This window comes from Vulpes lagopus, chromosome 22 (genome assembly GCF_018345385.1).
Source record: "Vulpes lagopus strain Blue_001 chromosome 22, ASM1834538v1, whole genome shotgun sequence".
NCBI lineage: Eukaryota > Metazoa > Chordata > Mammalia > Carnivora > Canidae > Vulpes > Vulpes lagopus.
In genome coordinates this window covers 24,854,572-24,877,965 of record NC_054845.1, presented here as the reverse complement: position 1 = coordinate 24,877,965, position 23,394 = coordinate 24,854,572, and the positions used below count along the sequence as shown (strand labels likewise).

General features: G+C 55.9%; 1 protein-coding gene across 7 annotated transcripts in view; it reads left to right on the top strand.

Annotated features, from left to right (window-relative positions):
• The first annotated feature begins 3,527 nt into the window (after positions 1 to 3,527).
• Positions 3,528 to 23,394, top strand: part of TNS1 (tensin 1) — a 184,964-nt gene continuing 165,097 nt past the window's right edge. The window contains exons 1-2 of one of the 7 annotated variants that reach the window (XM_041737617.1): positions 3,528 to 3,642; positions 15,103 to 15,140. The gene's annotated coding sequence lies outside the window, so the exon portion shown is untranslated. The remainder of the gene's footprint in view (positions 3,643 to 15,102; positions 15,141 to 23,394) is intronic. The other 6 variants (XM_041737613.1, XM_041737614.1, XM_041737616.1 and 3 more) reach the window with 6 other exon arrangements.

Below are 23,394 nucleotides of genomic sequence, written 5' to 3'. Positions count from 1 at the left end.
TATAGATGGAGAAGTCTAGGGGGTGAGCTGGAATGGGGTGCTCTGCTGGACTCCATGAGGTGGGACAGGCAGGCTTGGGGGTGGCTGGGGTAGGCCTGGGAAGACTGGGCTTTGGGGCTTTCTGCACCTCCCCCAAGACAGGCCTTAGATTGAACCCCAAGCTCCCTTTCTGCACCTCCCCCCAGCCCAGGGCCTGGCTGCCGCAGTTGCCTTCGGGCGGGGCCCCCCCCCTGGACCGTCTATGAGGACCGTATATGACTGAGATTATCTGGAAGGCTGCGGGCCAGGGGCCGAGGTAGGCAAACGGGGCAGGTGAGATTGCAGAATGGAGGCGGCTCACTGCCCCTTGTCGTGGGATGGGGGACCCTGAGTGAGGTCTAGTGCAGGACTGTGCCCTGCCCCCACCCCCCCTCAGCGGAAGCACAGCCCCTGGGCCCCAACCCCTGGGTGAGTTGGACCCAGGCCCACTGGCCAGTGCTGGGGCCGGGCTGCGGGCTGCACCGCCTGTGCTCGCTCCACCTCGCCCGGGCTTTGTCGCAGCTGCTCCGTCCCTGCCTCCCGGTCGTCTCAGTCTGCCTCTCTTTGAATTTTGAGATAGTCTCAGACTTCAGAGTGGCAAATGCAGTGCAAGGGACTTGTTTTCCGAGCTGTTTGCCAGTGAGCTGCTGACACCGTGCCCTGCCACCCCTCAGCACTTTCCTGATTCTCTACAAGGACGTTCCCCTACCGAACCCAAGCCAGGCAGCAAAGTCAGGGATCGGACACTGACACACGACCACGGTCTCGGCCTGGGACCCCACTGCAGCGCACGGCCCATTGCCCCCACCCCACCGGCCCATGGTGTCCTTCCCGGGCCTGGGAAGAGCCCAGTTCCGAGTCAGCGCCGGCGTTTGACTGGCCTAGTTCTTTAGACTTCCGGCAGGCTGGAAATCTCCTTGGTCTTCCCTTGGCTTCTGTGACCTTGTCACTTGGGATGATCCCGAGCCACGTCATCAGTAGACGGTGCCTCCATCCGGGTTGCTCTGATGTTTCCCCACGACGATGAGATTGTGCTTGTGTCTGTTCGGCAGGGACACGCCAGGGGTGGTGGCCTGCTCTCACCGCGTCCCCTCGGTGGCGCCCCGTGATTTCCATTCACCCCGTTACCGGTCACCTTGGCTTTGATCCCTTGATTAACCAGGAGCCTGCCAGGCAGTTACTTCTTCCCCTTTTGTGATTTCTAAGTGTGGCGTGGCGATGTGCTTCGAGATTTGTAAATCTTCTGTTTCTCATCAGTCTTGGAATTTTTTTTCACTTATTTCACATACCGGCTTGGGCCCATTTTAGCCGCTACTATCTTTCCATATAGTGATGCTCGGCGGTTAGCCTTTGGGGCCCGTTCAGGATGGCTCTTGGGTCCCTTTGTCTGCCCCTTTGATTCCCTGGTTCCCTTTATAGTCTCTGTGTTTCTAATTTCTCTTATTTCTGGATGTGCTTGTTCATCTTTGCCTTTATCTGGGTCTTCTTTTCTTCCTTTCTGACTCCCTGTTGCTTTTCTCTCTCGTTCTCTATCTGTGTCTCTGTGTCTCTGGCTCTGTCTTTCTGTCTGTCTTGTCTGTCTCTCTCCCTTCCTCTCTATCCCTTTGCCTCTTTGTCTCTCTGTCTTTCTGTCTCTCTCTCATGCTGTCGGTTTTCTCTCTGTGTCTCTGGGGGCTCAGCCCCTCTCTTCCCCAGGACTCACCACTGCAGCGCCTTCAGCGAGGAGTCCTGGACGGGCTGGGTTTGCGGGACGCTGTCTCCCTCCCTTCTGGGAACACACAGGTCGCCCCTCCGCCCCCTGTCCCTGAGGCTCTGGAACTGGGTACAAGGAGGGAAATTGGGAAAGAAGAAGCCTCCCCCGGAACCTCAGGGTCTGTCGTCAATCGTGGCCTTGTGTGTGGCTCTGGGTGTGTAGATGGGTGTCAGGAAGCTCTGTGCTGGCGAGAGAGAGAGAGAGAGAGAGAGAGAGAGAGAGAGAGAGAGAGGAAAGAGAGCTGCCGGTGTCTGTGTTCTGCTGGCCTCTGCTGCCGAAGCTGGGAAGCGGATCAGGTGGGATCCCAGGGTGAGGTGCCTCCGAGAGGCGTGGTGCCCGCGAGCGGGGACGGCTTCCCGGGGCACCCCCTGAGTGGGGAGCTCCCCAGCCTCTGTGCCTGGGCTGAGGGCCGCAGGTGGGAGGGGGGGCTCCCAAGCAGTGTGGGTGCAGGGCTTTGCGGCGCGGAGTGTGTTCCCGCACATGGTTACAGAGGACAGACTGTCCGAGCTTGGGGTGTGGTGCCCGACCCGGTGCTGCCCAGGGTGGGAAACTGAGTCCCGTGGTAGCGGTGGGCTCGGGGCAGGTGAGACCTCCAGAAGGCTTGGACCGCCCGCCCGCCCGCCGCTCCTCTCTCATGTGTGCTGGGGTAGTGAGGAAAAGGAGATTGGACATGCTGATGTTTTCATGATGCAAAGAACCAAAAATAAAAATAAAGGTGGAAGGAGGCTTCCGGCGAGGGGGTGAGAGAGACCTGGGGGACGTGGCCTTCCGGGGACGTGGGGAGGAAGGCCAAGGACCCTCAGCAGTAGGACAGATAAAGGAAGCGCCGCTGTCGGGCGGCTGTTGGGTGGGTGGCCGTGTGGATGAATCCCACAGGTTGGTCCCCAGGACAGAAGCTGGACACGGAGCACGTCTTGCGTGGGGAAGTTAAAAACGCCGGCAACCCGAATCTTTGGTGATAGAAATCACAATCATAGCAGGGTGCCGGGGGGGGCGGGGGGTGGGCTCAGTCGGTCAAGCGGCAACTCTTGATTTCGGCTCAGGTCATGATCTCAGGGTCCTGGGATCCAGCCCTGCGTGGGGCCCCATGCTCAGTGCAGACTGTGCTTGGGGTTCTCTCCCTCCCCCTGCTCATGCCCGTGCACGCACCCCCCACTCTCTCAAATAAATAAATAAATAAATAAATAAATAAATAAATAAATATCTTAAAAAAAAAAAAAAAAAAGAAGCCACGATAGTATTCACTTTAGGGGGATTTTGCCCGGGACGGCCCTGAGAGAACCTTCTGGGCTGTAGTGACATGGTATATGTGGAAAATTGTATTGTGTGATCCATTTTATTTATTTCTTTAAGATTTAAAAAAGTTTATTTATTCATGAGAGACACAGAGAGAGGCAGAGACATACGCAGAGGGAGAAGCAGGCTCCCTGAGGGGAGCCCCATGTGGGGCTTGATCCCAGGACCCAGGATCACACACCTGAGTCAAAGGCAGCTGAGCCACCCAGGTGTCCCACGTAATCCATTTAAAATCAGTGTCCCAGTATGTTGACTCACCTGACTGTGGGAGTCTCGGTTCCACTCAGCTCTTTCCTGGGGCACCTCCTCCCAGAAATGGGCTGGGGCCTGTCCCCGGGGAAGGGGCTGGCACCTCTCCTTTTCCCCAGTCCTGGCCCACTTCTCCCGGAGGCAACCCCCACACCCACCCCCTGCTCCCTCCCCTGCCCAGACCCTGATCACTGTGCCTCTCCCTCCACAGCCAGAGGATCTGGAGGCGCCCAAGACTCATCACTTCAAGGTGAAGACCTTCAAGAAGGTGAAGCCCTGTGGTATCTGCCGTCAGGTCATCACCCGGGAGGGGTGCACCTGCAAAGGTGAGGAGCTGGTCAGGCTATGGGGGATGGGGAGCACGTCATCATGGGAATGAGGTGGCCTGGGGCCCAGGCACATGTCTTTGGGTCCTGGCCTGGTGCCAGGTTCTCAAGAGGTGGGGAGTTGCTGAGCACACCAGACGGCAAGCTTGTGGATGTGTATGGATGACATGTGGCAGGTGGTGGGTGGCATGGAGATGGCATGTGGCTTGTGTGTGGATGCTAGGAAGACAGCATGTGGATGGCACGTGGAAGGTATATGGCTAGTAGCGTGTGGCGTGGGGATGACGTGTGGTTGGCATGTACTGGGTGTGTGGATGGCCTGGGGAGGGTGTATGAGTGGGGTTGTGGCTGGCCCATGGATGTCATGTAGTTGGCATGTGGCGGGCGTGCAGAGGGTGTGTGGTGCTGTGTGGCAGTCATGTGGATGACACGTGGAGGTCCGTGATTGGCATGTGGAGGGCATGTGGGAGATGTGTGCGTGCCATGTGGAGGTCCTGTGGATGACACGTGAAGGTCCCGTGATTGGCATGTGGCGGGCATGGGGAAGGTGTGTGGGTGGCGTGTGCCTGGCACTGGGAAAGATACCAAACTTAGGGGTGATTTTAAGAGGCCTCAAATCAGACTGGAGGGAAGGCCTGGTGGCTGCTGGGCTTCTTTAATCACTGTCATCATGTGCTTCTGAGACGGCCTGGGGTTTGGCTGTCACTGTAGCCGGACAAGCCAGTGTCTTGCCCCAGATCACACATAAGATCAGCAGGAGGCCCCTGCGCCCCATCTTGGTGGCTGACACCTCCCCCACCCAGCTGCCCCACAGATGCTCTCCTCTGCCCCCACCTCCTGTCAGTCTCCAGGGCCCCCCAGTATAGTTGAGTCCCTGAGCTTCTCAGGCTGCCGGCCTCTCTCCCCTGGCGGGTGGCCCGCTGCCCCTGGTCCCCTGACCCACCCTCTCCAACCCACTGTCCTCGCCAGCTTTCAGCCCGACTCCAGGCAGATCTAGTTCTGTCCGTTCCCTGGAAACGGTCTTGGGAGTCCCCACTGCCCTCAAGACAAAGCACTGACCCCTCCCTTGCCAGCTCTCCGGCCCATCCACCCCCGTGCCCCAAGCCCATACTCACCCGAGCCGCACCAGCTCAGCTCCCGAATATGCCAGGGGTGGCACACATGCCAAAGCGGCCGGGCTCTTTCTCGCCGTGGGCCTTTACTCACGTGGCTCTACCCGGACTCTCCCCTCCGCCTGTCCCTCCCCGCCGAGGTGTCCGGGAAGCTGGGCCTCAGCGCCCAGGGAGCCCTCAGCGAAGTGCTGGGTATTAGAGCCCTCGAGTGGCTCTCCTGCAGTGCTCGCAGGCCCAGCATCCGGCAGGTGCCGCTGTCACCCTCACTTTACAGGTGAGGAAACTGAGGCTCAGAAGAGTCCAATCTCTTGCCAAGGCTCACAGCTGGCTGGGTCCTGGTGGGGTTGTCAGGGGCTGTGCTCTCTGGGGGAGGGAAGTCTTCCTAGACTAGGAGTTTGGGCTGCAGGACGGAGCGGGGAGAGGGTGGGGATGTGCGCGGCAAAGACACTCTGGGCACGTCCTGCTCCAGGCAAAGGGGAGAGGTCAATGGGCCTTAACCCAAGAGCTGGCACCCCCAGACCGGTGGAGGGGGCCAAAGGGACTTCCGCAGTACCAAGGTCAGCCGCGTGGTGGCACCCTCCTCCCGCGAGGTCCAGCTGGGGCGGTGGTGGGTGAGGTTAGGAGCTGGGAGGATCCCAATTGCTGGGGGCGGGTTTGGCATTTTGCCTGCGTCGCCGCGGCCACCTGACCCCGCCCCCTGAACCTGCAGCAGTTAGCCCCCCTCAGCCTCCCTGACCCCCACCGGTTCCTTCCTTCCTTCCCCAGTGTGCCGTCCCTTCACCCCAGTGACTGCCAGTGCTGCCCTGATAGGAGGCAGCACAGGCCTGGGGCAGAGGGAAGTCCTGGCACTCACTGTGTGACCTTGGGCACATCTGTGGCCGCATGTTCTGTGATGGTCTGTGGTCCTAGGCTCCTCAGTTGACCTGGCTCGAGGGCCTGGGTTGGGGAGGGGATGTGACCCCATGGGAATGAAAGGCTCCCAAGGTGAGCTGTGGGTTTTCCCCGGTTCGGAGCCTGGCCCTGCCTGCGTGAACCAGAGTGGAGGGCAGGTGGCCAGTGGGCTGCCAGGCTGGTTTGGCAGCTCTGAGCGAGTTATTGAGAAGCGGGATGAAAGCTGGGACTGAAGTCCAAAGGCACCACCAGGTGTCAGGACTGGGCCATGGGATGGGGCCTGCAAGGGAGGACTGAAGACTCCCAGCTCTACTGGCTCTGGGGTGCATTCTCAGCAAGAGCATTGGGGTCACCAGGTGTGAGGTCAGGGTGGGGCCTGGATGTACTGGTGGGAGACGCAGTTATGAGCCAACTGTCTGTGCTTTGGAACAGGGAGGTGGCACAAGATGGATAGACCCCCTTATCCATCCATCCATCCATCCATCCATCCATCCATCCAGGGCCACCAGGTATGGTTCGACAGGTTGTTCTCTGGCTAAGGGGATGATTGTGGACTAAAATCCAGGTCAGATTTTGTTCGCCAAGCCCAGGGTTTGCTGTGCTCTCTGGTTCCTTCTCTGGTCTTCAAGTCTGGGGTTACAGCGTGGCTACCCTCTGGATTAGTGGCTGGGGGTGGTGAGGGGACAGGGTGTATGGAGCCTCAAGGCTCTGGCTCACAGTCCCCACGGTGCTCACAGCGCTGAGAGAAGTCCTGCAGGCAAGGGCAGTGAGGACACTTTCCTAGATCCAGAGAAACTGGGGCATTTGTCCTGTCTCCCTCCGGCTGGCCTGCTCTCGAGCTCGGACAATCCTTCTGCTCCCCGCCTTCCCGCGTTTCGCGCGTTTCGCTGTCTAATGTAATATGGCTGAGGGGGTCGGGGTGGGACCCGGGGGTGGGGTGGGGTGGGGAGAGGAGTCAGGGAGCCTGGGGTCTGGTCTGGGGGACTCACAGATGGACAGTGCAGACAAACTAAGGTGGCAGGATGTTGGGGCATAAGTGTGACCGATAAATAGGCAAAGAAGAGGTCACCGTGAGACGGCTGCCGGGCTTCTCCTTCGCTGAGCCTGTTTCCGCCTGTGTACCATGGGGTTAATGATAAACCCTGCCCTGTGTCCCTGGGGGGTGGTTACTGTGGGGAACACTGAGGTTCTGTGTGTGGCTATAACACGAATACCAGTGTTACGGACCAGGGCTCCGTGTAGGGGAGACGGACGGATGAGACAATGGGAGGAGAGGAGGCCCCGGGCCTTTGTTAGTGGCCCTGCCACCCACAGGCTGTGTGACCTCAGATAAATCATGTCACTGCTCAGGGATTCAGCTTCCCCAACTATAGGGAAGGGGCTGGACCGAGAATGCTCACTGAGGCTCAGACAGTGAGGGTGGGGGGTGGGGGGAGGCCGGGAAACTCACTTGGGGTCTCTAAGGGCTCGATAGCTCTCCCACTGGAGGCGGCCACTTCACCCCCTGCATACACCTGTGCATGCATCTGATGATTGTGCACCTCTGGGCTGGATGTGGTGCCAGGAACTGGTGCCAAGACCCAGCCCCTGACCTGGGAACATAGACTTGCCATCAGACAATCACAGCATGTGGCGGCAAAGACGACGTACAGGTGTGTGTGAGAGGTCCTCTCTGACTTAGCAGAGATTTTCCTGTTGGGCTTTGTCAGGGAACACAGATAGAGGCTGGGTCTTGAGGGTTGTGTGAGAGCTTCTCCGTTCACACGGTGGGTTTCCTAGAGCTCCTTGGGGCAGTGCTCTAAGGAGTCTAGGGCCTTGCCAAAGGCTGAAACCCCAAGGGAAGAGACTAGAATGCCAGCTCAAGAGCCCAAGGGCTGCCAGCTGGGCCTGGATTTGGGGTTTGACTTAGTGTACTTCTCTTCTCAAGGCCTCTGATCAGCCTGGAAGGTAGGGGGAAGTCGTCTGCACTTTCCCCAGAGTGGGATGCACTTGGGAAAGACAGTTAAGCTCTCAATGGGACAAATCTACCTAGAAGCCCTTACTGGTTGGATTTGGGGGGAACCTTGTTTCAGGGAGCTCTTTGTCCTCTGTTACTTCACTGGGGACCCCAGCTTCTCCCCTCTGTCTGAGGACCTCTTGGGAGTCATTGGAGGCAGCCTGGTAGGGTGGGAAGACCCTGGGTTCTAGTCCTGGCTTGCCTTAGTCTTGTTCTGTGCCTGGCTGTGTGAACTTGGGTGAAAAATTTAACCTCTCTGGGCCTGGCATTTGAGTTTCTCTAAACGATGGATTTGACTAGATCAGAAGCTCTAAATTGTCATCCAAAATTTTGAAATTTTGAACTGTAAGTTTTCCTTTTTTTTTTTTTTTTTATTTGGAGGTACTTTAGGGACCTGAGAAGATAGGAAAAAGGAGAGATCCAAGGGGGAAGGCTTGAGGGGTTGGGGCCCTGCAGCCCCTGCCCACCTTAATCAGAAAAGTTGTGGTTTTAGCAGTTAAGTGTATCGGGAGGCGGGATGGATGGTGGTCTTGCACTTGGCCCGGACGTCCTGGATTCATATCCCAGCTCTGTCCCTTATTAGTAAGAACGTGAGCAGGTTGTGTCACCTCTAAAAGCCTGTCACCTCTCCTTTAAAATGAGACACATGGCACACCTCTCTCCTCGGGTTACTTTGGGGATCAAATGAGATAATATGTACGCATAAAGGGCTCAGAACACAGCCTGGCACAGAGCAAGCATTTAGTAAATGTTAACAGAAGTTTGCTGAGGTTCCACGTAAGAGTCCATCTGCATGAAAGTTTGAAAACCGCTGGATGGGATGATCTAGGTTTCCTCTTGCTTGAACTTCAGAGCCACACGGACCCCGCCCCCCCCCCCCCCCGCCCCCCGACCATCCCTTGAGATACCTTGTATTAAGCTGCGGTTCCCCCGGCCAGAGAAACAGAACCAACAGGATGTATGGATGGGTGGATAGATAGGTAGGTAGGTTCCTGATGGATGGGTAGACAGATTATTTATTTTAAGGACTGGGCTCATGTGATTATAGGGGCTCGGCAAGTCCAAAATCCGCAGGGAGGGTTGTCAGGCTGGAGACCCAGGGAAGAGTTGCAGTTCAGGTCCAACACCAGTCTGCTGGGAGAGTCCCTTCTTGCTTAGGGAGATCAAGCCTTTGTTTTATTCAGGCCTTCACCTGATTGGACGAGGCCCACCCATGCCGTGGAAGTCAATGTGCTTTCCTCACAGTCTACTGATTTATTTATTTACTTATTTAAAAGATTTATTTATTCATGAGACACACAGAGAGAGGCAGAGACACAGGCAGAGGGAGAAGCAGGCTCCCGCATCGGGACTCCATCCCAAGACCTGAGCCGAAGGCAGATGCTGAACCACTGAGCCACCCAGGTGCCCCAGAGTCTACTGATTTAAATGTTAATCTGCCCCCCCCCCATAAAAACCTCAAAAAAACCCTTCATAGAAACATCTTGGATAACGCTGACCAACTATGTGGGTTTGATAGCCTCCCCGAGCTGACACGTACTGTGAGCTCTCATGCACCTCCAGGCCGGGCCATGGAGCTAAGCAGGGCAGGGAGGGGCCGGGAGGCCGTGCGGGCAGGTGGGTGGCTGGGCCAGCCTGTCTGGCAGCTGGGGAAGGAGCGGAGGCCCACTGGGGGTGTGGGCGGTCACTGCTGGGGTCAGGTGCACACCGACGCTATGTGCTCATTTTCCGAGCCGAGGCCAGGAGGAAAAGGCCATTTAGATCGCAACAATGTTGGCTTCCTGTGTTCCCGGGAGGCAGGAAGCCACCTCGGGACAGAGTACCAGCAGCCCAGTGAGGCGGGAGCTGGCTCAGCGCTGGGGTTGGGGGTGCAGCTCTCCACCCCGGCAGGTAACCTGTGGACCCTTCCACACTCTGGGGCTCTCAGCTCCCTCTGAGGCCACTGGCTGGGCCCTGCTGTGTGTGTGTGTGTGGGGGACAGTGACCCCCGGGCAGAGATGAGGCTCCCAAGGCTCCGTGGAGCTCGGGTTTGACAGGGTCACTCCCCAGGGGGCTTCATCTTGCGGGGTCACTGGTTTACAAGGCCCCGGCCCTCGGTGGGAGCTGGGGAGGCCACGGTCTGCCCGGGGGGGGCGGATCCTGGGATGTGCCTCTGGGGAGGACGCAAGCGTGAAGCACACCGGGATGGGAGGGCCGCTGTTTTCCTGCCCTTGTCCCCCTGCCCTGAGGAGCCGGACCCCGTGGCGCGGGCATCCCTGTCAACGGCAGGCTGGGTGTACCCCCCACCGCGTCTGGGATGCGATCAGGGTTGGAACTCGGGCTTCCTTCCCTCCCCTTCCTTCCTTGGAGGAAGAGGCAGGTGGTGAGCGATGAAGAGCCCAGGGGTACCACAGGCTCTCACCGCCGGCAGAGGCTTGAGGACCATGTGTCCCAGGGCTCAGTGACACAGGGGACCTTGAGGGAACGTGGGTGGACAGCAGGGCGTGCTGGGGACCAGAGGGTGCCGACGACTTGCTTCAGGTCATACAGCCGTAGGGTGGCACCCGGGGCTAGAACTGGGTCCCCCACTAGGAGGCATAACGCCAGCCACGGCCTCGCACGCAGCCCAGGCTGGGCCAGCCGGGTCTGCGGAGCCCGTCAGCCAGCCGGGTCTGCGGAGCCCGTCAGTTGTCACAACGACGCTGTGAGGCAGATGCTATTACGGGTCGTGTCTTAGAGCTGAGGAAATGGAGGCTCAGAGCGGCTGAGCAACCTGTCCGGGCTCCCGGAGCATGACGGGCCTCTGAGCTGGGAGCCAGTCTACATGCAGCCGGCAGGGAAGCGGGTAGGTGGAGAGCCGGAGCAGGCTGGACCACGGGGGCCGTTAGTACCGAAGCACCCAGAAAGCCCAGCTCGTGGTCCACATGGGCCCTCTCCTGGCTGGCGCTGGAGCTGAAAAGTGGGGCTCACCCGCCCTCTCCTGTGTCTGCCCCAGGCCCTCAGCCCCCAGCCCCCAGCCCCCGTGGTTTAGGCTGGGAAGAATTCTTTCAGTTTCAAATTTCTTCCGCACTTGTTAAGCCTCATCTGTAGGTCAGACCCTGTGCTGGGCGCAGGGGCAGGATGAAGAGCTGCCAGGTTGAACAGGACCCCACTGGGGGCACAAAGGAGGGAGGCATCATCTTCGGATGCCCGGTTATCCAGGGAGGGGCATTTTGAACGGGGCCTTGGAGGATGTATATGAGTTTGCCATTTCAGACCTACCAGACTCCATGTCCTCTTGGGGGAGCTCAGTGTGGCACATCTGTTGTGGGGCAGGGGCTGGAGGTGGAGGCAAGGCCTTGTGAGTGTGCTGAGCTGGATGAGACAGTTGTCAGCACGAGTGTAATGTGATCAGTTTGCACTTGAGAATGGCCTGTGGCTCCGTGGTTTAAAGGGGGAGGAGGCTGGAGAAGGAGACAGGGCCCCGGGAAGGATACTTGGTCTGAACTGGGGCAGTGGAGAGGAGCTGGTAGGAGGGAGGGGGGGACCTTGACAGCCTTTTTGGAGTTACTTTCTGGGACGCGATGACTAATCGTGTGCTAGGATAAGGAGAGGGAAGAAGGAATTCCAGAAAGGAGCATGCCTGTACCCAGGGGGGGAGAAGGACCGAGGAGATGGCCTCTGGCCCCAGTGTCGGGCATCAGCCTTTAGCCTCCCACTTTCTGAGGGATCCTGTGCCCTGGTTTCTGTGTCGGTTATCTCTAGCTACATCACAGATCTGTCCCCAGACTGAACAATTTACAACCAATATGAAGTCACGATGTCACATAGTTTCTGAGGCTCAGGGTTTCTCCTGTGGTTTAGACCCTGGGTCTCTCGGGAGTCATAGTCAGGACCTCAGCCGGGGGGTGTAGTCCTCTGAGAGCCTGACAGGGGCTGGAGGATCCACTTGCAAGGTGGGTCAGTCATGCGCCTGTCAAGGTGGTGCTTGGCTGGTGGCAGGGCTGGGGGTGCTCAGCTGCCCGTCACATGGGCCTGTCTGCAGCGCTGCTTGGGTGTCCTCACCGCAGGGTAACTGGCTTCCCCCAGAGCCGGCGACCCAAGAGACGGGGGCTGAAGCCACAATGCCTTTGATGAGGGGTCACACTCCCTCATTTCTAAGTATTCAGCTGGGGACACGAGCCAGCCCTATTGGCCATGGGAAGCGATTACAGGAGCGCGTGCACACCAGCAGGCGGGACACACTGGCTGCCACAGTTTCCCTTCTGGAGCGCATTCGAACGTGCCGTGGATCTGGGCAGTGAGAAGCCCGCAGAGTGGCAGGCCCGAGTTTCACACGACAGCAGGGGACATGCCGGTGAGAGTAGGAAATACTGCCCCCTGGCGGAGACCCGAGAGGGATGGCCCAGCCTGTGAGGGCACAGTCCCGGGAGGGCACTCAGCAGACAGGGCCTCCGTGGGGGCGGGCGCAGGTGCGCCTCAGGGGTACAAATGCACCAGCGGAGCTGCTGGGAACCTGCCACTTGAGTGGAGTTTGCTGAGCTTCCGTCTTCCGGGCTGGGCTGGGGGGCTGGGGGCTCGGGAGGGCTTCATGGGCTCCCCACAGGAGAGCGTTCAAGGGCACACTCGGCATTCCAGCCTGCGTGGAGCACTCGGCTCACCATAGGGCAATTTGCCCGACGATTTCCCCACCTGCCCTCCATCCAAGGGCGTTCGTTGAGCACATGCCCACTGTGTGACGGGCAGGGCTGCCCTGTATGGCCGTGCAGGCCGCTCACTGCCAAGGCGCCTGCCCGAGAGCGAGCCACACTCCAGGTATAGAGCTGGGTCCGCCTGCAGAAGGGGCACTTTCGTGCCATTTCCATAACGAGCGCTGTACTCAGCTGTGTGTCCAAGGGGCTGGTCTGTCCAGAGGGTAAGACTTTTCCTAATTTACACAAAGCTGCCATTTGCGGTTGGGGAAACCGTTCTAGCTACTACTGGGGATATGGTGTGAAGGAGGCAGGGGCGCTCTTTGCCTTCCTGGGTCTGGTGTAGGGAGATACACTGTTCCTAAGGGAGCATATGTTGACTTCCGACTGTGAACTGTAGTAAGAGGAAAATTATCCGGGTGCTGTTGGGAAAGAATATTGGAGGTGCCTAATGTCACTTAGGTGGTCAGGAAAAGGCTCTTTTAGAGACAAACTTCAGTGGGTTCTAGAAGTAGAAGAGGGATTTGGCTTGGTGAACAATGGACAGCTGGGGTCAGGGAGAATGGTTTGGGCAGCCAGAACAGCAAGTGCAAAGGCCCTGAGGCAGGAAAGAGGCTGGTGTGTTCTGTGAACCGTCAGAAGTATGGAGTAAGATACTTGAGGAAGACGGAGTCCTGGCTCTCATTGTGCTTTTGGTGTCTAGACTGGGGTTGGGAGGCCCAGACTGGACACCCAGGGAGGCCTTTTTGATGGATTATGAAATGTTGGGGGCAGGGTATGGCTCAGGAAAAGGCTGAGAGTGGGGTGGGAATGATTACGTGGGGGTACACATAAACTCCAGGGGAGATCTTCAGTCAGGTCCAACTCATTTATTAAGCCCCTACTGTGTACCAGCTATTGTGTAGTGTGTGTGTGTGTGTGTGTGTGTGTGAGAGAGAGAGAGACAGAGAGAGAGAGAGAGAGAGGTCTTCCTTTGAAGGAGCTCACAGCTGTAGGAACCAAAGTGGCAGGGGGAGGGGGGACCTGCTGTGTGGTGATACCTGCCAGGAGGTAGGGAACAGTGAGGGAGGCGTCCAGAGGCGGGGCCTGGGCCTTGATTAGCCAGGAAGGGGAAAGGTCCTTCTGTTTGGAGGTAGTGGCCCAGTAGGGCGTCCAACTGTCAGGAAGGGCCTTCCGAGCTCAGGCCACATGGCCCGAGGCTTTCTCAATTCCACATTCCAAGGCCAGAAAAGAAGGCATGGGGGTGGGGGTGGGGAGTGTGCAGGGAACTTGCCACCCTGGGGTAGCGGGTGTGGGGCGAGAGAAGCAGAAAGGCTAGACAGAAGGACGTGACTTGGGTGGCCAGGGGTGGGTATGTCCTAGTGTGGCCAGGGGTGAGCTGGGCTGGGCGGCTGGTGGGGTCAGGAAAGCCTTGCTCAGCACCAGCTGAGTCACAGGCCTGAGCCAAGGCCAGGACTAGGTTCTGGGAGAACAAGGCCCCAGGCAGGGCCAATGGCCAAATCGCATCCCAGACTCCACCCATTGTGCCTCCCAGCTTCCACTCTTACAGACCAGTCAGAAGCCTTGGGATGGACAGTCCTGTCTGGGCCGTCATCTGTGCCTCAGTCTACCCTTTTGCATTCTGCTGAGAATCAGGTTGGCTCAAAGCCAGAAAGGGGTTGGAGGAACTGTAGATCCAAGAGGCCAGGGCAGTAGGCTGGGGCCCAGGGCCGTGGCTGCCAAGGATTTAGGGTAGGGGCAGCTTGCCTCCCTCCTGGACCTCAGCTCTCTAACCAGCGCCCCTAACACCCCCCCCCCCCCCCCCCCCGCCATCTCAGCAGGCTGTGGACAGCTAACAAGGTCAAGTGGGTGCAGAAGCTCAGCTCAGTAGACCCCTCACTCCATCTGTGGGACTTGGTGGGAGGGGACCACCGAACGCCAGGGTGGAGGGCCCTGGGGGTGGGGCAGGTAGGGCTGGGACATTCCAGACTGAGGGAACCCCATAGGAAATTTGATTCCAGCTTCTGGTAGTGGGAGGGCAGAGTTAAGTCGGCTGTGTGTGTGTGTGTGTGTGTGTGTGTGGTTTCAAATGATGCACAAGAACTCTGCGAGCCTGTGTAAGCATCTGTCCACATGTCTGTGTCCACACGTCTGTGTCAGGCTGTACTGTGAGGGTGTCCCGTGAAGTTGTGTGTGCTGGTGCCTCTGAATCAGAGGTGTCCCTTGGGGGGCGTGCGTGTGGGCATGAGGCTCTATATGTGTACGTGTGCACGTCCGGCAGTGCGTGTGGGGAGAGCGGCTGCTGGTGACTGAGTGTGTAGGGGTGTAACTGTGTGTGTGTGAGCCCCTCGGTCCCCTCCTGGACGCCGGTCGGGGACAGTGAGTGTGATCATGGCTTCGGGGGTGCCGGCTGCCTGCCTGCCTGCCTGGTGTGTAAGGGAGACCCCACCCCCACCCCAAGCCCTTATTCCTTGGAGCGGCTGCCCGGGGCCTGGGCCTGGGTCTGGGCCACCTCTGCCACCAACACCCCCGCCAGGATCCAGGGGGAGTCGCTCCCCCCTCCCTCTCCCACCTTCTCCCCCACCCCTACCCCTGGGGCTCCGGCGATGGGGGGCTCAGCGCCTCCCCGGCCTGCAGGCCCCGCAGGCCCCTGGAGCTGCGGCAGCCGCCCCCTCCCTCCTCCCCCCTCCTCCCCCTCCCCCTCCTCCCTCCTTCCCTCCTTCCCTCCTTCCCTCCCAGCGCCGGGTGCGGGCGGGGGTGGGAGGAGATTTCGCCGAGTTTCCATTTCATACCTCGCGGCTAAACTTTCTTTCTGTGTCTCGCCCTCTCGCAGTCTGCAGCTTCTCCTGTCATCGGAAATGCCAGGCCAAGGTAAGGGGCTCGGGGACCCGGGGCAGGGGCGGGGGCGGGGGCGGGGCGTCCCCTGGGCGTCCCCTGGGCGTCCCCTGCCCGCTCTTTGTTTATGCAAAGCTCCGCGGCCGGAGCGGGCTCGGGTCAAGGTGAAGGCGAGGCCCGGGGTGGGGGTCTGGAAGGTGTGTCCCCAGGTGGGGGCGGAGGAGGGGGCGCACAGCCCCGTGGGCCCGGTAGGGGCCCTCTGCGAAGGCTGGGGATGGGGGCCCCGGCCCGGGAGCCCCAAAGGCGGGAAAACCGGGTAGGTGGGGAAGTGGGGACGGGGTCGGAGGTTGGGGAAACCATCCTCGCCTGTGGGACCCGGTGGCTCACTTTACTGGCCAGGTGGCACTTTGGTCCTCAGTTTCCCCGTCAGTGTGTCAGGGCTGGTTTTGGTGGGCGAGGAAGAGTGAGGCAAGAAGGCCAGAGGGACGGCTGGGTCCTGGTTGGCCAGGCTGGCTGGAGCCCGCTCACTGCAGCCTCTCAGGCCTGGACGGAGTGTGGGCTTCTTGGAGTAGTGGGTTACGATGGCTTATTTGGGAGGGAGGCTGTTGGGTGCGATGGGCTCAGCTCTCTGGAGGTGGAAGTGCCCGGCCCTACCTGTGGGTCTGCACCGTCCCCCACGTCCCCCCACCATGGCTCACCTTCTCCCTGCCCTCTCACCTCGCCTTTGCTGTTCAGGAAGGACTGCAGGGGATGGGAGGAGGAGGGAGCAGCTTTCAAAAGGATGCACTGAGCACTTGAGGCCACTGGTGCATCTCCTGCTCTGCTTCTTTATCTACTGAGGGTGACTTTGGGCAAATCACGGAACCTCTCTGAGCCTCTGTTTCATCCTCAAGGGTATGGGAATAAGAAAGGGGTCTTAGGAGATGACATGGGATAATGTGTGTGAAATGCCCAGTCCGGTGCCTGACATAAGGTAGGTGTTCAGAACATAGAAATTGATTATTATCAATTGGTAGCTCCAAGAGCCAAGTGTTATTTTGGAGGAGGGTGCTCACGGAACAGGCATCTATCTAGATCTTCGAGGGAATCTACTTCCTCTCGAGTGACCTTGCTCAAGTAAAGTCCACGGGCTTGCTGGGGATATCTTGCCATCTGCAAACTCCCGGTGGGGGTGCCCTCCCAGCAGAGGTGCAGTGGGCACACCTGGAGAGCTGCTGCCCCTCCCATCGCCTACTGCTTTGCGGACTCTCTCAGGGGAAGGGGGGTGAGTGTCTGCTTCTCCCTCCATCTCCCTCCTGTTCTCTTCATCCAAGCAGAGCTTCTCCACCCTGAGCCCAGAGGCTGCGTTTTCTCGCTCCTCCCCTGTCTCCTCCCTTCCTCCCTTCCTTTCTGCACCTGCTTCTCTTAATAACAATGAGTGTTTGTACAGCGCTTCGGGCTTCAGGCTTTAGAAGGCACTCCGTGCATTATCTGATTTTATTCTTTTTAATTCCATCACAGCGTGAGACGGGCTGAAAGATCCCATTGTTGTGCGAAGAAGGAAACTGAGGCACCCAAAGGGTGAATGACTTTCCCAAGGTCTCACAGTGTATAACTCCTCACCTGACTTTGTCCCTGGGTCTTTGTGCTTCCTTCTAAATATCCCATCTTGCAGATGTTCCTTAACTCTTCTCTGCACCCCCTGGCCCCCCACTTTGCTTTCCATGTCTTGCAGCAGCAGATGCCTTCAGAGAGGATAAGGGGTAAATATACCGGCAGTGGATGGTCTGAGTCTGGGTGAATGGGGGCTGAGAGACGTGTGACTGAAGAGGTTTTCTTATACAACAGCCTCCTGTAGGATGACAGAGGGATGCCAAAGGTGATGTCCGGGGGCATAGCCTGCCTGGCAATTCTTGAGACTACTGCGGGCTCAGAATCCACCGGGCTGTGGCAATCCTGCTCTGCCTAGCTCAGGAGGACGACCGAGAGGGTAGGGGTGGACTGGCGGGGCATGGCCAGCCAGACAGAAAGAGCTTTTTAGAGGATTTTCTTCTATAGGAAATGGGACCCACTGGTGGTGCGAGCTCCACCCAGCTGGCAAGTGTTTCCCCTAAAACCACAGCTCTTACTACCGCCCTGCCTTTTCCTCCTGCTGGAGGGCGATGTGAGCCCCAGAGCACACAGCAGAGCTCTGTCCTCTGGATTTTATAACCAGATCAGCCTGCAGGTCATCGTATCCATCCCCTTCCCTCTAGACAGGATTCATTAAACAAACGTTTATTGAGCTCTTTCCATGGGCCAGACGCTGGTCTAGGTGAACAAGACAGATAAGGCGTTTGCCCTCATGGGGTTGACATTCTCTTGGGGAAGATAGACAATAAATAGGTAAGCATTTTCTGAAGGAAATGAGCCAAAGCAGTGGGCTAGGGAGTGATTAGGCTAATGTGGCCCAGAAAGAACTTCTCAGAGGAAGTATTGTGTGAGGTGAGATCCTGAGATCCAAATGATGATGTTACACGATGATCTGGAAGATGGAGGATCAAGTGCAAAGGCCCTGAGGTGAGATGAGCTTATCAGATGCTTGAAAGAAGGCTGTGTCACTGATGAATAGTGAGCTCCGGAGCATTTTGAGTACATGAGATGTGATCTGATTTCTGTTTTGAGAAGGCTTTGAGCAGGTATGAGGGTAGGTTAGGGAGATGGGCCAACAGGCTGCTGGTGTTGAGTAAGTGAAGGAGGCTGGTGGCTTAACTCTATGGTGATCGCAGGAAAGGCAGTGAGGAGGGGCCAGGTCTAGAATACATTCTGGTGTAGAGCCCAGAGTTTGGCTGACGGATGAGATGTGGGTTGTGTGAGAGACAATGGGCCTAAGGATGACCCCCTGGTTTTTGGCCAGAGTCACTGGGTGCACGTGGTTTCATCTGCTGAGATAGATGGAGTGTGTGAGAAGTTCCTAGGGAAGAAGATGCCAGGATTTCTGCTTTCCTTGATTTCTTATCTCGCAGCTCTTTTCCCACATACTGGAAATTTCTCGTGGATATGGGTCCCCTCCTGTCTTCTCAAATTCAGCCCGTGCTGGCCACGCTTATAGTGGGTGACTAGTTCTGGACACCTTAACATGTCACCTTCCGGACTGTTCTTACAGCGTGAACCCAGGATCTGATCTGAGAGGGACTATATATATACATATATATTTTTTTTGTTAAAAAAAATATTTTTTTATTCATGAGAGACAGAGAGAGAGAGAGAGGCAGAGACACAGGCAGAGGGAGAAGCAGGCTCCCTGCAGGAAGCCTGATCCAGGACTCAATCCCAGGACTCCAGCATCATGCCCTGAGCCAAAGGCAGACGCTCAACCACTAAGCCACCCAGGCATCCTGAGAGGGACTATATTATTTATATATATAGCAATATGATATAACAGTCTGCCCCTAAATTTAGCAGCTGAAAGCAGCAACAGACATTTCTTATCTCAGCTAGTTTCCAGGGGTCAGAAATTTGGGAGTGGTTTGGCAGGCTGGTCCTAGCCTGGGGTCTCTCACGAGGCGGCAGTCAAGATGTCTGCTGGGGCTGTAGTTATCTGAAGGCCTGACTGGGGCTGGAGGAGTTGCTTCCAAAGTGGTTCTTGCATGTAGCTAGTGGGCTGCCGCTGGCTGTTGGCAGGGAGTCCTAGTTTCTTGCCACCTGGCACCCTCCATGGGGCTGCATAAGTGTCCTCAGAACATCGTGGCTGGCTCCCTTAGAGCGGTGACTCAAGAAAGAGCAGGGTGGTAGCCACAATGTCTTCTATATCCTAACCTTGGAAGACAAACACCGTTAGGTTTACAATATCCTATTGGTTGTTCGGGTCATCCTCATTGGCTGTGGGAGGGACTTATATGAAGACATGAATACTTAGGGGCAAGAATCAATGGGAGTCGCCTTGGAGGCTGGCTGCGCAGAGGCCCAAGAGGGAGGGCAAGGTGGACCTGGCTCCTGGGGAAGCTGTGGGAGCAGTGGGAAGGGCAGAGAGGTAGGAATCAGACACACCCGGGCTTCAGCTCTACCCCTGCCTTCCAGCTACGCGAGCTGCATTGTAGAGGAATAAATGCACACCAGCACATAGTAGGCTCAGTTTTCCTTCCTTGAGCCATAAGCGAAGACTGGAAGGGATCTCAGAGTTTCTGTGTCCAGTTCTTTGCCACTTGGACCTGCTTGAGAGAAAATGCTCCGTGCTGGTAGAGGAGGGGCCTCAGAGTAGATGTTAAGTATCTGTTTATCGCACAAAGGAGGGCTGAGAGTTGGGTTGTACCCTCAGCTTCTAGAATAGTGCCTGACTTATAGTAGGGGTTCCAAAGAAGGAGTAAAGGAGTGGAGCAAAGGAATGTTGAGGAACAAGAGGTTCCTATTTAGAGAGAGACTGTGGAGTGGGGTGAGTGAGGGTGTGGGAGCAGGAGAGAAGGAGCAGCAAAATCATTTCATAATTTCCTTCCAAAAAGCCTTCTGACCTTCCGACAGAGACTCACACTCCACATAATTTTAGTCATTTACATTTTCTAGCTGCTGTCAAGTACACACATCAGTGTTTGTACCTACATATGAACCAGATCAAGATCTAGAACATTTCCGGCACCCAGAAGTGCCTTATGCACCCCTCCCAGTGTCCCCCAAAGGTAATTTCTAGTCTTATTTCTACTGTCACAGATTAGTTTTGCCTCTTTTCGAACTTCATATAAATTGAATCATCCAGTATGTTTACTCTTTTTTTTTTTTAAGTTGTATTTGTTTGAGAGAGAGAGAGAGAGAGAGAGCGTGAGTGAGCAGTGGGGAGGGGCAGAGGGAGAGAGTCTTAAGCAGACTCCTCACTGTTTGCAGAGCCCATCATGTGGCTCAATCCCATGACCCTGAGATCATGAGCTGAGCTGAAACCAAAAGTCGGACACTCAACCGACGGTACCACCCAGGTGCCCCTTGCACCTGGCTTATCTCACCCAACGTTCTGTGTGGGAGGTTCATCCGGGTCCTTACCTATTCCAGCTGTTCATTCTTTTTGATTGCCCTGTTGTATTCCAGCATACGAATAAACCAAAATTGGTTGATCCATCCCACTGTTGATCGCCATTTGGGTTCTGTGCAGTTTGGGGCTATTAGGAAGAGACGTGCCAGGGACGTTTCATCATCGGTAGCTATGCAGAACTTTGTCATACACCCAATGTCTTCGTTCACCTTCTGGGTTCTGTGAGGTGGGCTGGGCTCATGGTAGCCCTATTTTATAGATTCAAAATTGAGGCTTAGGGAGGGTAACTAACTTGGCTAAGGGCCAGTGGCCTTCTCCACGATTCCGGCACTGCCCTGGGATCCATGGGTGGGGAGCAGGTGAGAAAGGAAGAAAGTGAGGCCAGCAGAGAGCAGGGCTGCTCTGGGCACTGGAGACTCAGCACGGCCCATGGAAATGCCACTCCCTAGCTCCCCACTCTGAATCTTTGGAAGGAAGCAGTTCCAAGCCTCCCTGAGTCCCCACCGCCATGTCTCAGGGGGTCCTTATGTGTCCCCAGTTGTTTCTCTCCTGTAAGGATTAAAATGGATGGTCCAGGATTTGCCCTCCACTTTTATTTCACTTTTTTTTAAAGGTACGTGCCCAGTGTCTATACACGCGGCGGGTTTTCTTCTGCTTTGCTTCTTCTCACTCCCCTGCTGCAGGATTCCGCAACCTCTAGGTGCATTTTCTTTTTTAAATTTTTATTTACTTATGATAGTCACAGAGAGAGAGAGAGAGAGAGGCAGAGACACAGGCAGAGGGAGAAGCAGGCTCCATGCACCGGGAGCCCGATGTGGGATTCGATCCTGGGTCTCCAGGATCGTGCCCTGGGCCAAAAGCAGGCGCCAAACCACTGCGCCACCCAGGGATCCCTCTAGGTGCATTTTATCGAGCTAGCTATCACCTGTTTATCTATTGCTTTAAAGGAAAATTGTAATTTTAGAGTTGTCTTAGATTTACAGAAAAGTTGCAAAGTTGACACAGGTGGTGCTCGCGTGGCCCACAGGGTTTCCCTCATCCCTAATACGAGTTCGAGAAATGCTTTCTCAGTCCTGATTTCCCCTTTGTTTTAAAATAGCAGTCCCGGCTGAAAAATGCAGCTCCTTCCAGCAAAATGCTCATTGTCCACTCCAGGTCAGATAAGAGAGAAGGGAAGGCAGCAGGCAGCTGCTGGGCAGGCGTATTGCCCACGCCTCCGCCCCCGGGCAGCTCCTACTGCCCTCCTGCTTCTCTCTTGATCTCTAGCCTACCCTCTTCCCAGACCCCTTCTCTCCCCTGTCCCGAGCACCAGCAATGGCCTGGTCTCCCCATGCTCTCCCAGAGGGGTTTAAATCCCATCCTTTAAGCTTGAAAAGAAAGGAAATCCCATAATTAACCCCCGCCTCTCGGTCATAGACACACCGCCTTTCCCGCGCTCTCCTAAGCACACCTGCAACCTGCCTTGGCAGTTGTACTGGAGGCTTGGAGTGTCCCCCTGCTACCAGGTATAGCTGGGCTGGGGGAGGCTCGTGGCCCCAGCACCCATCGCTTGTTCTTTGGCCTTGGAGGCAGAGTATTGGGTTTAAATCCCGACTGCATCCATAATAGGTCCTGTGACCTCGGGCACGTGCCTTAACCTCTCTGAGCCCCAGTTCCCTGTACCACGGGGATGGTAGTCGGACCTATCTCGTAGGGCTCTTGTGGGCACTGAGAATAATGACCCAACTCTAATGCCATGTTCAGGTCAAGTGGTCAAAAAGTTGCTAATATTTATTATTTTGTATTCCTATCACCTTCTCCTAACTCATGAAAGGGGGAAAAATCTGGGAGACCAACATAGGGGACCAGTGTGGACTGGGCCCGATACTTGCCTCTGTTTTTCTTCTCTTCTTTCCATTATCAAAGAGGCATGAAGAAATAGTGCAGGGGAATACAATGCATCTTTTGCTTGTTCTCTTGCCCCAGGGCACCTGAGATTGTAACGGTGGCTCTGAATGTTATCTGTGCCTTAGAATCACCTAGGGGCAGTAATGATGCCTGAATCCTTCTCCCTAGAGTCAGGTTTAGTTGGTTTGGGGCTTGATCCACCATTGGGATTTTTAAAAGTGGCAACAAGCATTGGGAGTGTAAAATGGTAGAACCATTCTGGAAGGCAACCTGACTGTTCCTTATTAACCTACACACACACTTGCTGCCTGACCTGGCAATTCTACTCCAAGGTGTTTACACAAGAGAAATGGAAACCTGTCCACAAGATACATAAATATTCAAAGCAGCTTTATGTACAGTTGCCCCAAACTGGAAAAAACCAAATATTCAACAACAGGTGTGTGGAGAAATTGTGTTAGAATGGCCCAGTGGAATACCACCCAGCAACGAAAAGGAACCCACTATCGTTAGACATTGGGGGCGAATGTTGAAAACGCTGCTGAGTGAAAGAAGCAGGCACAATACATTCTGGATGATTCCATTTTTTATGATATTCTTTTTTTATGATTTTATTTATTTACTCATGAGAGACACACAGAGAGAGGCAGAGACGACATAGGCAGAGGGAGAAGCAGGCTCCCTGCGGGGAGCCCGATGTGGAACTCGATTCCAAGACCCCAGATCACGTCCTGGTCTAAAGGCAGACACTCAACCGCTGAGCCACCCAGGAGTCCCCATTTTTATGAAATTCCCGAGAGTATGGAACTATTGCGGCAAAAAGCAGATTAGTAGCTTTCTGGAACTGGGGGTGGTGGGAAGGTTGCAAAAGGGTGTGTGGGAGCTTTTATGGGTGATAGAAATGTTCTTTCTCTTGACTGGTGGTAGTCATGCAGATGTGTACATCTGTCAAACTCCCCTGAACTACATACTTAAAAGGGATACATTTATTGTATTTAAATTCTCCCTCAATAAAGTTGATTTAAATAAAACCTTGTCAGGTAAGTCCCCTTTGCAGCCAAATTTGAGAAGCACTGGTCTATAGCTTCCGAAGGCCCGTCTCCATCCTTTCTTTCATGATTGGCACTGACCGTGAATATCCACCTTTTCCTCCCCTTGGAAAGAAACCTGTAGGGGGTAGCTATCACTTCTCGTGATGGCCCCTCTATCCTTTCCCCTAACCTCTGCCTCAGCCCTAATTTACTTTCTGTATCTACAGATTTCCCTATTCTGGAGAATTCATATGAATGGCGTAATAGAATATATGGCTTCCATGATTGGCTTCTTTCACTTGGTATAAAGCTTTCAAGGCACATTCTTTGCATGGCTGAATAATATTCCATCGTGGGAATGTACCACATTTTTTTTATCCATTCATCGGTTGATGGA